This window comes from Oxyura jamaicensis, chromosome 1 (assembly GCF_011077185.1).
Source record: "Oxyura jamaicensis isolate SHBP4307 breed ruddy duck chromosome 1, BPBGC_Ojam_1.0, whole genome shotgun sequence".
NCBI lineage: Eukaryota > Metazoa > Chordata > Aves > Anseriformes > Anatidae > Oxyura > Oxyura jamaicensis.
In genome coordinates, this window is record NC_048893.1 from 171,111,477 (window position 1) to 171,126,459 (window position 14,983).

The following is a 14,983-nucleotide window of genomic DNA, read 5'->3' on the forward strand; positions in this document are numbered from 1 at the left end:
GAAGGAAGGAAGGAAGGAAGGAAGGAAGGAAGGAAGGAAGGAAGGAAAGACCTGTAATGAAAGGAAGATTTTTAGAGTCTTCATAACTAAAGATGTACAGTGCTTAATAGATATTTACAGGTAGTTATTAACTTCAAAGTGAAAAACAACGTCTGAATTCCTTATTTTAGCATAGTATTCCTTACTTGCAACAACAGAGTAAATAAATGAGCTTCTAAAATTTTATGAATGCATTGTAGAAGTTAGCACACATTTCCTGTCATGCAATAAGTAATGTGTCTTGTGATACAATGTGCTTTATTAAATGGGAAAGATTGTATGGATAATGAAAACTCTACTGTGAAAGATCATCCACAGCTTGAAGAATTTATCTTGTATTACTTACTAAAGCACTGTAAAATAAACTATACAAGTAATTTCATCCTCCTGAAAAGCAGGGCATGCCAGATCACTAAAACTGTAAACAAATGTTTCAGATCTCATGGTAGTTTTTTAACAATAACAAGTATTAATTCATGCTCCAAAATCATATTTAAAAAAATCATATTAAAAAATCATATTAAAAAAATCATATTAAATCATATTAAAAAAAAAAAAAAAAAAAAGTTGAATTCTACCGCAACCTGCAATTCTACCGCAACCTGCAATGACAACACATAGGATCAAAACACTATTAGGAGCAAGGGACAGGAAAAATAATCCTGCATTGGCAAAAGACTGGATGGTGCACTCATATCTTCCACTGCAGAGAATGTTCTAGAAAATTCCTCTTCTCTAATGGTAGTTAAGGTGAAATCTGTATCAATTTTCTTTAAATGATGATGGGGGGAAACTCAAGCAAAACATCATTCTTTCTATAACAAAAATAAGCTATAAGAGAAATTATTTCCTTATGCAGAACACATCTCTAGCATGAAAAGGACATCTTCCAATTTTCAAGAATAAATAAATATTATTATTCATAGCACCAACTGGTCTTTAAACTGATCAGTTTATGTCAGCAGCATACTTACAAAACTGTTCTATGAAATAATCTTATCTATCTTCTACTTCAGTCTTACCAAAGCCTGCTCTCCAACTGGGTTATATATTCCTCTTCCTATAAAGAAAAAGATGTTGCATCCACAAAAGCTACAATCATACTTGTTCTTAGGGGGGATATTCAGTAATTTTATAACTCTATAGAGTCTATATAAATAACTTAGAATTGGGAAGAATTTATTTTCAAAAAACATTTCCTGTTCTGACACCTCTGAAAAAAAAAAAAATAATAATAAATGCTTATCTTTGGTTGAAGTGTACCATCTTGCCTTCAGTGCTGCATGTGTGTCAGCTGCTTTCCTAAGTAGCAGGAAATTTGATGTTTGATTTGAAATGGCTTGCTTTAGCCTTTTAAATCTGCCTGACACTGCTTGACACTGATTAAATATTTGGGCAATATGTTACCTCAGCACTGAGAATTTTTAACGTCTTGCTACTTTTAATTATTTTCCTTTAGGAAAATAAAATCTGTCCTGATGGAACACTTAAAAGCACCTTTACCCTGAATTTGTCAAGATTTTGTTAACATCCACAAACTACAATTGTGTGAATTTCAAATTTGCCAATAACATGAATGATAACTTACTAACTTGAGAGGAAATCTGAGAGAGACTCTCGTTGTTCATATAATTGCTTCACAGCTATTTACTGTGATTTCTGTATTATTAATCAAGACAAGAAACTTGCCATAGTTGTGTGGTGCAGAAGCTCATTCAGGAGTTGATTTAGGCTGAGTTTCAATATTCTTCAGAAGAACAAGAGAGGCAGATATGTGAGTATACTTAACCTTCTGAAAGAGATATTGCAGAATGACCTCAGTCTCTTGTTCATGTTTTGTTTTGATATTTGTCTTTTTTTCCTTTGTTGTTTTCTTTATGGATTAGCTGTACTATTATACAGGGTAGTGGAGCCTAAAAACTCCAGGTAACAGAAAGAAAATCTCAGCCCTTTATTCAAAATATTTATAATTAAAAATTGCTTTTCAAGAAAAACTTAACGAATGACTTTCAAGCAATTTGTCTTTAAAAATTTATCTTTATAGACCAAACATTAGAGCTCCTTTCACTTCTTTTCTTAAACTTAAAGATGCTATATGTAACAGATTACATTAACGTGATCAGGTTCAGTATCATCTGGTGCAAAACAACTTACAATATAATTTTAATTGTTAATAAGTGAATACACCAAATAATATACTGACATCATAGGATACAGTGACATAATTATGTCAGGTTTTGTCTTTTCTAAAACTGTGTAAATATCTTCCAAACTCAATGGTACATGAAGAAAGTTATAACATCAGGACAACTTTGCACTTATTTTACACTATTTCATGCACTGTACTTTAAAAAACTACAGTATCAGAATGCAAATAATTTAATGAAGGGTTCTTAAACTAGATTTTGAAACATATTAAAGTGAATGTTAGCTGGAAAAAGATATATTCTTTTTACTGACCAATGGTACTGAAAACTAATCCAAACATTGTATTTAAAATTATGTATAGAAGTATTTCAAACATGTAAGAAAAGGTAACACATATTAGTACTTTTAATGTTGCCTGATGAAATCACAGGTTAGCATGACATTAGCCAAATGTTAAACAGTAAATATCCACAGATGATTTTGCCAGACATATTTTTATAGAATAAAATTAATGGGATGTATTTACAAGGTTTGGGACCTTTTCATTAAAATACATTTTTATTTATTAAAAATACTTCATTTTCTTCTTTTCTGAAGAGGCTTACAAAACTGTTTTCATTCGCTTAAGTGTTCAACTGCCATGATGTATAGTAATGGAGTTCCCCATTATCTAAATGCTTTTAGATTTGGAACTCCAAAGCTTCTAGACTTTCTTGGCCAAATAGCTCCCCTCTTTTCTGACTGTTGGCTCAGTTAGCTTTTTACCTTTTAATTAAAAGGCAGTCTTAAAGCTCTCTGATTTCTCCTCTGGGAAAAAAAAAAAAAAAAAAAAAAAAAAAAGAGAGAGAAAAAAATATATAATAGGATATCCAGTTTCCAGTTTCAGTATCTCATCTCTGTTTTACAAAATTTGTGACTTATACATCCTCTGGGAATACCTCAGATCCCAAAACAAGCTTCAGTAAACTAGGTTTCCAGGTATTCTGAGAGCCAAAGTTGCTTCTATGCTGAGAGCAGAGGAAAAAAAAAAAAATAAATAAATAAAAAAAAATCTATTAATTCAGCAATTAGAGGTAAGCAGCCATAAAATTCTTAAAAGTCACTCCTGTCACTAGTACTCCTCAAATAGGTGTCTGTGCCATAGTCTGGCAAGTGGATTGGGAATACCAATGAGGCAATGTTATCTAAGAAACACCCTCAATATTTTCAGATAAAATTCTGCATGATTGTAGTTCCAGAAATATGTTCAGATTCTATTCTCTGTCTTATAAGGGATCAAAAAATAAAAATGAAAATAAAAATGAAAATACAAATAAAAAAAATAAAAATAAAATGAAAAATAAAATACAAATAAAAAATAAAGAAACCCAAGAAAACCACATATGACTTATGTTTATTGGACTTCCTAAGAATAGCAGGTCTAGGCTTAAAAAGGTCATAAGAGTTTATCAGCACAAACTGTCTTAAATGTGTAAAGCCACTGTTTTGTTGTTGTTTGTTTATTTCTTGAGCTATAAACAAGGATGATGTCAAAGACTATGCTTTCTGTTTTCATTTCAATTAAGATTTATTTTTAATATGTTAGATAAGACAGGTCCATTTCCACTATTTTTCTATTTCTTTTCAAGTGAACATTTTATACCTTCTCTAACTATATCTGGAAATAAAATTATGGTCTATATAGGAGGCAGTGAATTTATAAGGAATGCCAGAGGAAAATAAATAAAAAGGAATATATAAATTCCAAATACTTCCATATTCTCTTTCTTTTCTTGTGAGTTTAATCAAAAAAAAAAAAAAAAAAAAAAAGAATTTAAAGAGTTTCTGAAGGTTTATGGCAGTTTATCAACAGATACATCTCACATTGCTGTTGTTAAAAGAATATCAATCTAAAAGAAATAAATCTTGTTTATACCCATAGTAGCTTCACATACCTGGAGATTAGGTGGCAGAAGCTATGTCAGATGACACTAAAATTAGTTAGCCAATTTAACTGATATCTTGCTAGAAGCATTTTAAAGAACATAGAAAGGGATTCAGCAAATCAGACAGTAGGAAACAGATTCTTTTGTCCACATGCACATCCATATCTAATGTCATTTGTGATACCTTATTGTTCTACCTGTTTTCTATCTGTCACTCCAGAAGAGCCTGGGTATCCTATATGTTTTATGTCCAACTCCATTAAGATATATCTGATATATCTTAGGATATTTTGAATGACTCTAGGTGCTTGTATGTGGGCAACTGACTTGGGTGTTAAATGTCAACTATAAGGCAAGCTAAATTTATCTCCAGGTTACATTTCAGTATTGACTATGTCTGGGATTAACTGAATAAACCTATATTTTTAGTGATATTTTAAAGTGTCATTGTACCTGTCTTCAGCTGCCTGAAGTAAATTTTGTTTTCATAAAATTGTAGAGTCATAGAATACCCTGAACTGGAAGGAACCCAAAGGGATCATTGAGTCCAACTCCTGGCTCCACGCAGGACCACCCAAAAATCAGACCTTATGTCTGATAATTTTGTCCAAACAATTCTTGATTATAAACAGCCATGACCACTTCCCTAGGGAGCCTGTGTCAGTGCCTGACCACCCTCTCAGCGAAGAACCTTTTCCTAACATCCATCCTGAACCTCCTCTGGCAGAGCTTCATGCTGTTCTTTTATCAGCACCATGTCCAAAACCATTTTGGAGGTGTCTTGTGCACTCTACATGCTCTTAAATATACTTATACATAAAACATATAAAATATAAAATATAAAATACTGAATACTAAATATAAAATTCAAAATACAATATATAACATCTAAATGTTCACAATTATATCCTAAGATTGTCTTGTTTTAAACAGGACTTTAGATCCCTAGTTCAAATGTACCTAACTACATTTAGACACCAACATTTAAAGGTTAGAATTGGTGCTTAGGGACATGGTTTAGTGGGTAACATTGGTAGTAAGTGGATAGTTGGACCAGATGATCTTGGAGATCTTTTCCAACCTTTATGATTCTATGATTCTATGATTCTATGACCCTATGCTTGGGTGTCTTAATTTCAAAGACAATATACCTATCTTATTAGTCACGTCACTTCTTAGTAAGTACAGCTTTACTTAGCAGTAGATATTTAACAAGCTATTAGCTATTTTATGCTGTTTTTTTATAAGTGAAAACAAGCCATAATTGTGGAAACAACCATACTAAGCATTTGATATCTACAAGAAAAAACAGCTTCAGCTTTTGTATTAGTAATTCAGCATTAATGACCAAAGTGAAAATTCTGAAAAATATACATAATCTATTTAGATTTGCAAAACATTTATTATTATATGAAATAATGTCTTGTATGCCTTCAGATGCTAGCATACTGGCAACACCATTTGAAGTTGTACTGGATGTAAGCAAAACCAATCCTATATGGAAGAATAAGATTGAAGCACACAAAACCAAAAACCAACAAAACAACAATCTAACTAAATATTAAAACCTTTAATCCACCTACAAATGCAAGACAAGATAAGTACAAGAATGTGTCATTAGAAAAATCTCAGCAGCTGCAACATTTTGCTATTACTCATGTGATAGACTTAGACTAGATCAAAAACTGGAATATCAGCATTGCTTAGTTGAATAATTGCATCAGAAATCTTCCCTGCCTTTGATAAGGTACACAAAACACTGAGAGAGCATATTAGATGCAAGGGTTTTACTTCAAAAACTCTTGTATCTTATAAATTTGTTATCACTAGGCATATAACTTAATGAAGATTTCAGTAATATTTTATCCCCAAACAAAATGCTTGCAGATGCCTAACCCTCTCCACTGGTGTGCACTATCCATATGTAGTAGTCATGGTATTTCTTCATAATTCTACTTTATTCCACATAGTGTTTTCTTTATTTTATTTTATTTTATTTCATTTTATTTTATTTTATTTTTTTTTCCGTAGCTTTAAGTATTTTTGTCACTCTCTTACACCAACTATTGTTTTTTGTTTGTTCATTTGTTTTAATTGAAAAAAATATATATATTTTCCTGTTCACTATTAGGAAGCTTGTGATATAACACAGTGTTTATCAACCCTAGTTTTTAATAATGTCATAAACGTTCTATCTCTTGCAGTATGATTTTATTTATTTTTCCTTACTGCTAATTCACTAAAAACTTTAACAATGGATTCAGGAAAACCTCTTGCTCTTTGATGGAAATAAAAGGTGCTGAAAGCAATAGTACCTGTGATTTTCTTGTTCATCTTCATTACATTAAAAAAAAAAAAAATCTATAACAAATTAATATTTATTATTTTTAATGGAATTTTATTATTGTTAGTGCCGTTAAATAATCATATGAATTTCAAGGCATATTTCCAAAACAACAGCAAATTCTGAGCAATATTTATTTGTCTTTCTTTCCATATAATTATTCCATGTAATAATGGCTTTTCTGTGTAATTCACATTTGTGAATTATGCGTGTGAATCCTCCTGTGAATGAGGTGAGTACCTGAAAGATGGTTTAGTGAGTGACATTGGTAGTGGGGTGGTGTTTGGACACCCAAGTTGGTCTTTTCCAACTTTTATGATTTTATGATCCATCTCTTACAAAGTCCAGCTTTTTCTATGAAAAGATATCCGAAATTTGAATGTTTGATAAAGTCTTCCTGGGTGAAAGCCAGCCCAAAGTAGAAAGCTTTCTCCCACCATCTTAGGAGCAATGTTTCTGACATCTATGCCCATTTTCTTCAAAAAGAACTTCAGGTCAGTCACACATACTTTATAGCAAGATAACCACCACTGGGAAGTCAAGTTTGTCTTCTTGAAGCAATCTTCATATCCATCGTTATTCAACAAAAGCTGCTAGAACTTTTACAACCTCCCTGTACTGTGTTCATGCCTAATTAAAGCAGGAATGGAGTATTTAGACAATAGATATAGTTACTAATGTCACACTTGGAGATGGCTCTCACAATTCTGCACATTTTACCAATAAAGAGGACATGACTCAGACTTCCTGTAGCCTAGAGCTATAGTACTCATCCTAGGATGTATATAGCTTCCTACTATCTTTCTTATTGCTTCCAAAAGAAACAAGATATTTCCCATTTTTTTTGTAATCATGATGTGCACTGAAACATTAAACACAATACTGAATTCTTAAGTTTATTTGTAAGAAATTGTCCAGGTAGTTAATGTTGAATTAATGTCAGAAATTTGTATGATATCTTCACTAATTCCGAAAGAACTCTTTTGGATTAATGATACTACAAAAAATATTAAAAGAATTAATAATGATTAAGGTATCATTTTAAAGTGCCATTCTTGCTTAAAGAACTGGAAATTTTCATATATTTTTAGCAAGTTTCTATGGCAGGGCTTTATAACAAGTTACAGATCATCACTATTTCTTTTCATATTAATGTGCTAACATTAATCAGGGTAGCTACTTAAGCATGTGTGTAGATAGCAATGCAATAGTGGATCTGTTAGAATTCCTGAGTAATTGAGTGTCATGTACTATTACACCGGATGTTTCTTTGAGATTTTTCTCTGATGTTTTTCTTCTTTCAAAACCTCTCTCTCTCTCTTTTTTTTTTTTTTTTTTTTTTTCTCTCTCTGTTTATTATTATTATTTATTTATTTGAGAGAAGAGAAACCAAAAGATTTTCTGGAGGAGAAAACATAGATATGTGTTAAATCCTATCAGATTAAAAATAAAACAGCATTAAGAGAATAGGTAGACCAATCTGAATTATCCTCGGGGTATTCCTAAGGAGGTGAGTGCTTCACTCCTTAGAATTTTCAAAATCCGTGTAGCAGCCAAGGTATTTCAAGGTGGATACCTGGAAATGTAGAACACCTTGAATATCTGCGTATTGGAAAGTAGTCAAACATATTTGTTGGCAACTTTATATTTTGTTTCATGACAGCTAATGCTCTCCAAATACTGTTTAGGAACTGACAAGGGAATAACCACGCATTAACCATTTTGTTGCAAAGTGTTAATATGATAGTAATTTTATTTAGGGGAGAAGACAACTTAACTGTAGTTAGTAATCATGTCTGTAGTGTATTATAAGATATGTGATTTGACATCATCTATGTTCTCTCTCTCTTTTTTATTTTTTTGAGCTAAACTTGAGTTTTAGAGTTTTATTTAATTAAAACAGTAAAGTTATAAAAATATCTATTCCAATCCACATTTTTTTTGTTGTTGTTAAATAAATTGATTTGCATAACATGTTAGACATAATACTTTGAGCAAGTTGTTAGCTATTCAAAGTCTGATGAAAGAGTCAAGATACAACTCCTAAGTGAATTCAGATTTTATTTGACTCTCTTAGTTTAACAATGGTATATAGTAAATTGATAAATGGCAAATCTACTTTAAGATAATGGAAAAACAACTTTCAACTATTCTTAATGCTGCTGTTTAAAGGAAGACAAAGGTGAAATTTACATATTTGAACTAAAGGTAATCTTTTAAAATTTCTGTAAATGAAAGAGTACTGTCAATGTATCAGATTATCATTTATTTAGCAATAATTAATCACTATTCAAATAAGGACTTTTGTTTATATTGGTCTTCATAAGTCAGCAATGACAAAAACTTCCAAACCCATCTGCATCTCTGGCCTCCAACACCAACTAGATATTATTTATTTATTTATTTTAAGTAATTAAAAGCAGTAAATGAAAAAACATAGCAGTTTTTGGTGTGTGTGTTTTTTTTTCATGAATTGCATTGTTTATTCTATTTGTGTATCTGGCACAAAACAACAATCACTTTTTCCTCTCCTTTCACTTTTCCATTTTGATATGGAAAAAAGTTATGACACTTGAGGTTCTCTGAATACTATGTCAAAGAAAAGATGGTACACCAGCTTGGTAACTTCACTGCAACATGTTTCTACGATCCATTGAAAATAAAGCATCCATCACCATTCTCCCTAGTTTAAAGGAAATAGAATACATAAATGCAAACAAAATCAAGAACAATGAGAAGACAGTTAAATCTGAATCCTGACAGTTGAATCCTGAAAGATTTCAGTGACACTTATATTACCTTCAACTCCTGGATTTTTTTAAATACTTGTCTGAGCCATTTTTTGACCATAATTTCAAAATAAAGTGTTCAAAAAATGACTCGTAATTACAGACTTACTTATTTATTTATTTTTCTGAATTGGAACTGCAGTCTAAAATTTTACAAAAGCTTTGTGGAAATCCTGAAAATTCCAAGAGAGCTTTTAAATTAAAAAATAAATAAATAAATAAATAAATAAAAATCCTGCTTAATTCTAATACCCAGATAACCACCACTCACTTTAACATTTTGTTCAAATGAGAACTAAAGTCAGCAGCTGAAGAGAAAATAGAATGAAAACATTTTAAATACCTCTTCTAAATCTGTGTTAAAGGAAAAAGAAGAAGCAGAAAATGCAGAGGAAAGGTTAAGATAATTTATGTATAAAAGACTAAAAGACATTGAGAAGATTAAATTTACTGTTTTCTGGCAGTTTCATAGCAACAAGTTGGAGATGGAAAGGGCCTATTAGATTGTTCATTTCATCTCTTTGTCAAAGCAGGATTTTCTCCAACTACATTTTTTTTTTTTCTTTTTTCTTTTTTTTTTTCCTGTGCTTTGTCCTCTTCAGTGTAGAAAACACTAGATGATGTAGATGATAAATCTTCTACTACTACCCTTAGGAGACTATTCCATATCCTAATAAATCTCCCTGTCAGGATTATCTACAAAAATTCAGTGTAAAATTTCCATTTGTTAATCTCAGGTCATTATTTCTAGGATAGCCTGTTTTCCATACACAATAATTTATTTTCTCTCCTGCTCTGTCTCACTGTCATTCTCTCATTCCCCTTAGTTACTGTTTAGTTAAATTCTTTTATTTTTAGCTCTATTCATCATTACTCTGAAGTTATTCTCTCCAGCTTCCAATATCACTTTTGCTGCTTTTCCCTGTTTTCTGATAATCTGCCATTATTTTCTTTGTAACATGATATCTAAGATTTACTGGTGCCTAAGACAGAAAACTGTAAACCAGTTGAAGCTGAGCCACAGACATTCTGTTTGCTAGTTATATTTTTATGTAGTAAAACTTCAATCTATACCACTTTTCAGAAACTAGGATGCAAGGAGAGCCTTGACAGTGGAGGAAATGCAATTTGTTCAAAATGTAAAGTCCATGTAGATAGATGAGGAAGAAGTTGTATAAAGATTAAAATATTTATTTTTCATATTGTCAACACTAATTAAGAAGACTGGGAGAGGCTCAGTCAAATCTAAATCCTTCTTAAAAGAGCCATCTTATGTATATATATAAAAGATACTTGCAGAAGCATTAAGAGAAAGTTTATATAGAAACTGAAAATATTTAACAAATAATCTACAAAAAATATTAAAGAATTTATTTTGGTTTATGATTAAATTTATCAGTTTAATAAGAAATTAATATTAAAATTATGCTATGACTTCTTATATATACTTATGTATGTAAAATTAGTAAGATAAGTGGTGTGTCAAGTGAAAATTTAAACGGGATCATCTTGTCAATGGTAACTTTTTTCTATACTGATGAATCTTCTTTTTCAATAAAAAAATCTGCAATATTACATTTTCAATGATCCTATATGTGTGATAAAACTATGAGCTAAAAATAAATCACAGACAGTAGACCTGAGAAGCTAATGTAGTTGATTTATTTAAATGTTCTGTTCTAATCAGATTAAATATAGATTATCCTTCTAGAAATGAATTAATAAATCCTTCCATATGTTTGAAATAATCTTACTAAATTTAAAACATTTTGGCTAATTATGTATTGTCACTGTACAGAAGTGGTCACCTAAACCACATGCACCGCATGTCTTTAAAGTTTCTGAACTGTAAAATAAAGACATTAAAAAAACATGTTCAAATATGGTGGAACAAGTGGTGTGACACGTGGATCAAAATCTGTTACTTAAAAATGAAGACAATAATTTAAAATCCCAGACAGAACATTAATTCAGACTTCTTGTTCTTTGTACAGTCTTAAGGAACTGTTAATACTAAGATTTTTGAGTCTAGGTGAAGGAAAGGTTTTGATAATGACTAAGCACAATAACCACGAGGATATCTAACTATAAAACCACGAAAAATTTAGAATAGACATTTGACATTAATATATGAATTTAATTTTCACTCTTTTTTTTTTTTTCTAATATTTTATTTGCAATACTATTTTTGCAATACTTAAACAAAGAATAACCGTGGAAGGTGTAACCAGATGTAAAAGACAGGTGCATCTCAGGATCCCACTTGTGACCCACCACTACTGAAAATAAGACATTTTAGTCTTTGGTCAGAAGCTTTCTCCTCTAACAATGTGCTGCCACTACTATACACTTTTGCCTTCTGTTTTCTAAATCAAGTTGAAGTAGGGAACAGGATTTTTCAGATGACATTAAATAATGTTTAGGTCGCCCAAACAACAGGTCTTAGAGACCAGCTCAACTACGGTGAAATAGCAAGGATGTGCCACTTCTCAAATAAAACTTTTTTGATACAAAATTATGCTCTGCACTACTAATCTTTCCTTCTTCCATCTACATAAACATTTTCCATCTCACTTTTGCTTGTTCTTTTGTTTTTCCAGTTTAATTCCTTGTTTTACTATATGTGTTTGTCTTACATCGAGTCCTGGAATAAATGCTTTTCACTGCATTAATTTCTGAGTTGCCCATGTTTCTGCCATATTTTCATTCATGTTAAACCTGAATGCTTCTTTTTCAACATTTATTACTTTTTAACTAGCTTTATTTTACCTTTTGCTGTTTCACTTAAATCATCTAACTAGTCTAAAGCAATTCCTTTTTGCCTGTCTATAGCTTAAACTTTGGGTAAATCTATACAGAGGAGTGACTTAGTGACATGGATTTCTAAAACTGAAGTGGTAAATGGTTTTGAAGAGACAGCTTGAGTCATTTTCTGAAATGTACAAAGACAAAAGAATAGAAATAGTTTTCCTGAGAAACCAAATAACGATTCTCTATTAACTTATTTTAAAATAAAATAAAATCTAGATTAAAAATGACATTTTTCAGCTACACAGAGGTAAATAGGAATTGTAATTTATTTGACCACCTTCTCTAGCTAATAATACTAAATCTTTGTCAACATACTGAATTATCTTGTCTATGCTAATCAAACTCACACATCATGACCACAGCACAACTTTTTCAGATTACTTAATAAATCAAGAGTATGACTTTTCAGCAGATCCTACACTCTAAATATTTTTTGAGTAGTGATAGAAAAATAAAAATAATAATAATAAATCATTACTGTATATATATAAATTATAAAGCCTTAAGGCTTTTTCCCCCTTATTTTACTGAAAACATATTAAAAATAAATTTAAGTTTTTAACTGTGTGTTTGAGAGGCTTTATAAAAAGTTAATAGTGTGGGTTTCCTATAAAGTCGTTTAGAACAGAAAAAAATGTAGGTCATAAAAGATATATTTTATACAATCTACTCTTTGTACCATTTATCACTAGTCAGCTTCTCTCGTCCTTTTCTGACAAATCTATTCCAATTTATTCCATGTTTTTATTTTTAAAACTGTTTTCATATCTGGGCTTCTGCACAGTTGCAGTATGCAAGACACCTCATTCCATCTATTTATAGATTGTTTAGAAATACTAAAAAGGAGATAAAAACTTACTTTCTGCATAGCACCATATATTTGGGTTGCTTCCTTTAGAATTCATTCTTTTATCAGTCCAATGTTCCATCTACTAAAAATCTACTTGTATAAGTTCTGTACATTTCTCCTTAAAAAAGGACAGATTTATTTCAATTAACAGTAATTATCTCACCAAATTACTACCAACAAATATTTTCAGGTTTCTTCTCTGTTCCTCCCCTGGGGGGGCCCCCCCCCCCCCCTTCTATTGGAGCTCTACTTAAAGGTACTTAGGTTTCTACATGTATATCGCAGTGTGACACATTTAGAACAGGTGGTGTCAAGTGTTAAGAAATATTCTTTATATTGTGTGAACAGGTAGTCTCTCAAGACTCCTTAACATGATTTTCAGAGAATAAAATGAGGAAATAAAGGGAAAAGAATCTAGTAATCCCATAAAAACTGTACATTGAGGATATACTGCTTTTCTGGGAAAAAAAAAAAAAAAAAAAAAAAAAAATTTAAAATAAAATTTAAAATAACTGAAGGAGCAAGGACAAGGAAAGTATGAAAAGGAAAATAAAGCCACTCAGTAAAGGAGTTTTCTGCATTAAAGTTATTGATCAGCTGTGATAATAATAGGATATTAATAGGGCTTTTTATTTTTTTTAAAGAACAGACAAATCTTTTCAACTTTAAAAAAAAAAAAAAGCAGATAGAAAATATGAGAAAATTGTCAGAAAAAAAAAAAGTTCAAAAAAGAAACAAAACACAACACTCCCTACAGCTTTACTATTATAATTTTCCGAATAAAATAGTCAAATCCATGATTGTAATAGTAACTCTCTTACGTACAAACAAGACACATTATTTTCATTATTGAAAATAATGAAAAAAAAAAACAAAAACAAACAAACAAAAAAAAAAACTGAATACCATGCAGGAAATTTATATGTAAACAAATATAGTTATTCTTAAATTCTGTAAAAGGTTATAATTAGTCTGGTAAGGGGAAGTCCCCGTTCTCTAAATAGCCAGTTTGGGGTTGAGATTAGATAGTAAATCTTTTTTGTGCTTAACACCTGCAGATATAGCTCAGAAGCTGAAGTCCAGATCCTTTACTTTGTGAGAGTTAATTAGTTTTATAATTAGAAAATCACAATCTTTGTTTTATTCTTCAAGATGATAAAACAATACAAAACAAAGAATATCAAGCCAGCCTTTTTAAACAGTTTGAAGGAAAATCTGATTTCATTTAATGAGGAATACAGTGAGGTCTCTTGCAAATTATATGTGGTTAAAACAATAACAAAGCTTAAACATTTTGTATGACACTCTTTTCTCAACAAGACAATAACTCCACATACAGTATTTAATATCATAGTTTTTCAGTTAAAGGGGAGAATTGCATATCTAAATTGACTAACTTCTTTTGCTTGTATTTGAAAATCTTAATCATCACATTCATGTTCACTTCTGGTCACTTTCTTCCACTTTTTAAAAACAAAACTGTTATACTGACTTTATGTAAGCAGTGGTCAGCATATCTATACAGTTCCTGAGAACAGCTGGTCATAGCACTTACTGTGTGGTCTTAAAGTACATATTTTAGCAGCTTCTTTTATTCTGGGTAAATTGCTTTGTGCCATGTGATCCAAGTAATCCTAGCCAATCTGAATCCTGGCCATTTTCTGGAAAAAGTGTTTTTTTGTTGTTGTTGATTTTTTTTTTTTTTTTTTTTAATCTATAAAATTCTACATTTGTCTATCATATTTAGAAGAGACCTACTTGAAGCAAATTTTAAATTAAGAATATTCTATGATATATTTGTTAGGTCTAGAATTCACATTTTTCATGCACTGTTCAATTTATCATTTTAAAACCTTTTCTCAGTTCATACCAACATCCCTTTATTCAATGGTCGATGATTAAATGGAAATTAATCCTAGTCTTCACAGAATCACAGAATCACAGAATCATCTAGGCTTGAAGAGACCTCCAAGATCACCGAGTCCAACCTCTGACATAACCCTAACAAGTCCTCCACTAAACCATATTATTAAGCTCTACATCTAAACGTCTTTTAAAGACCTCCAGGGATGGTGAC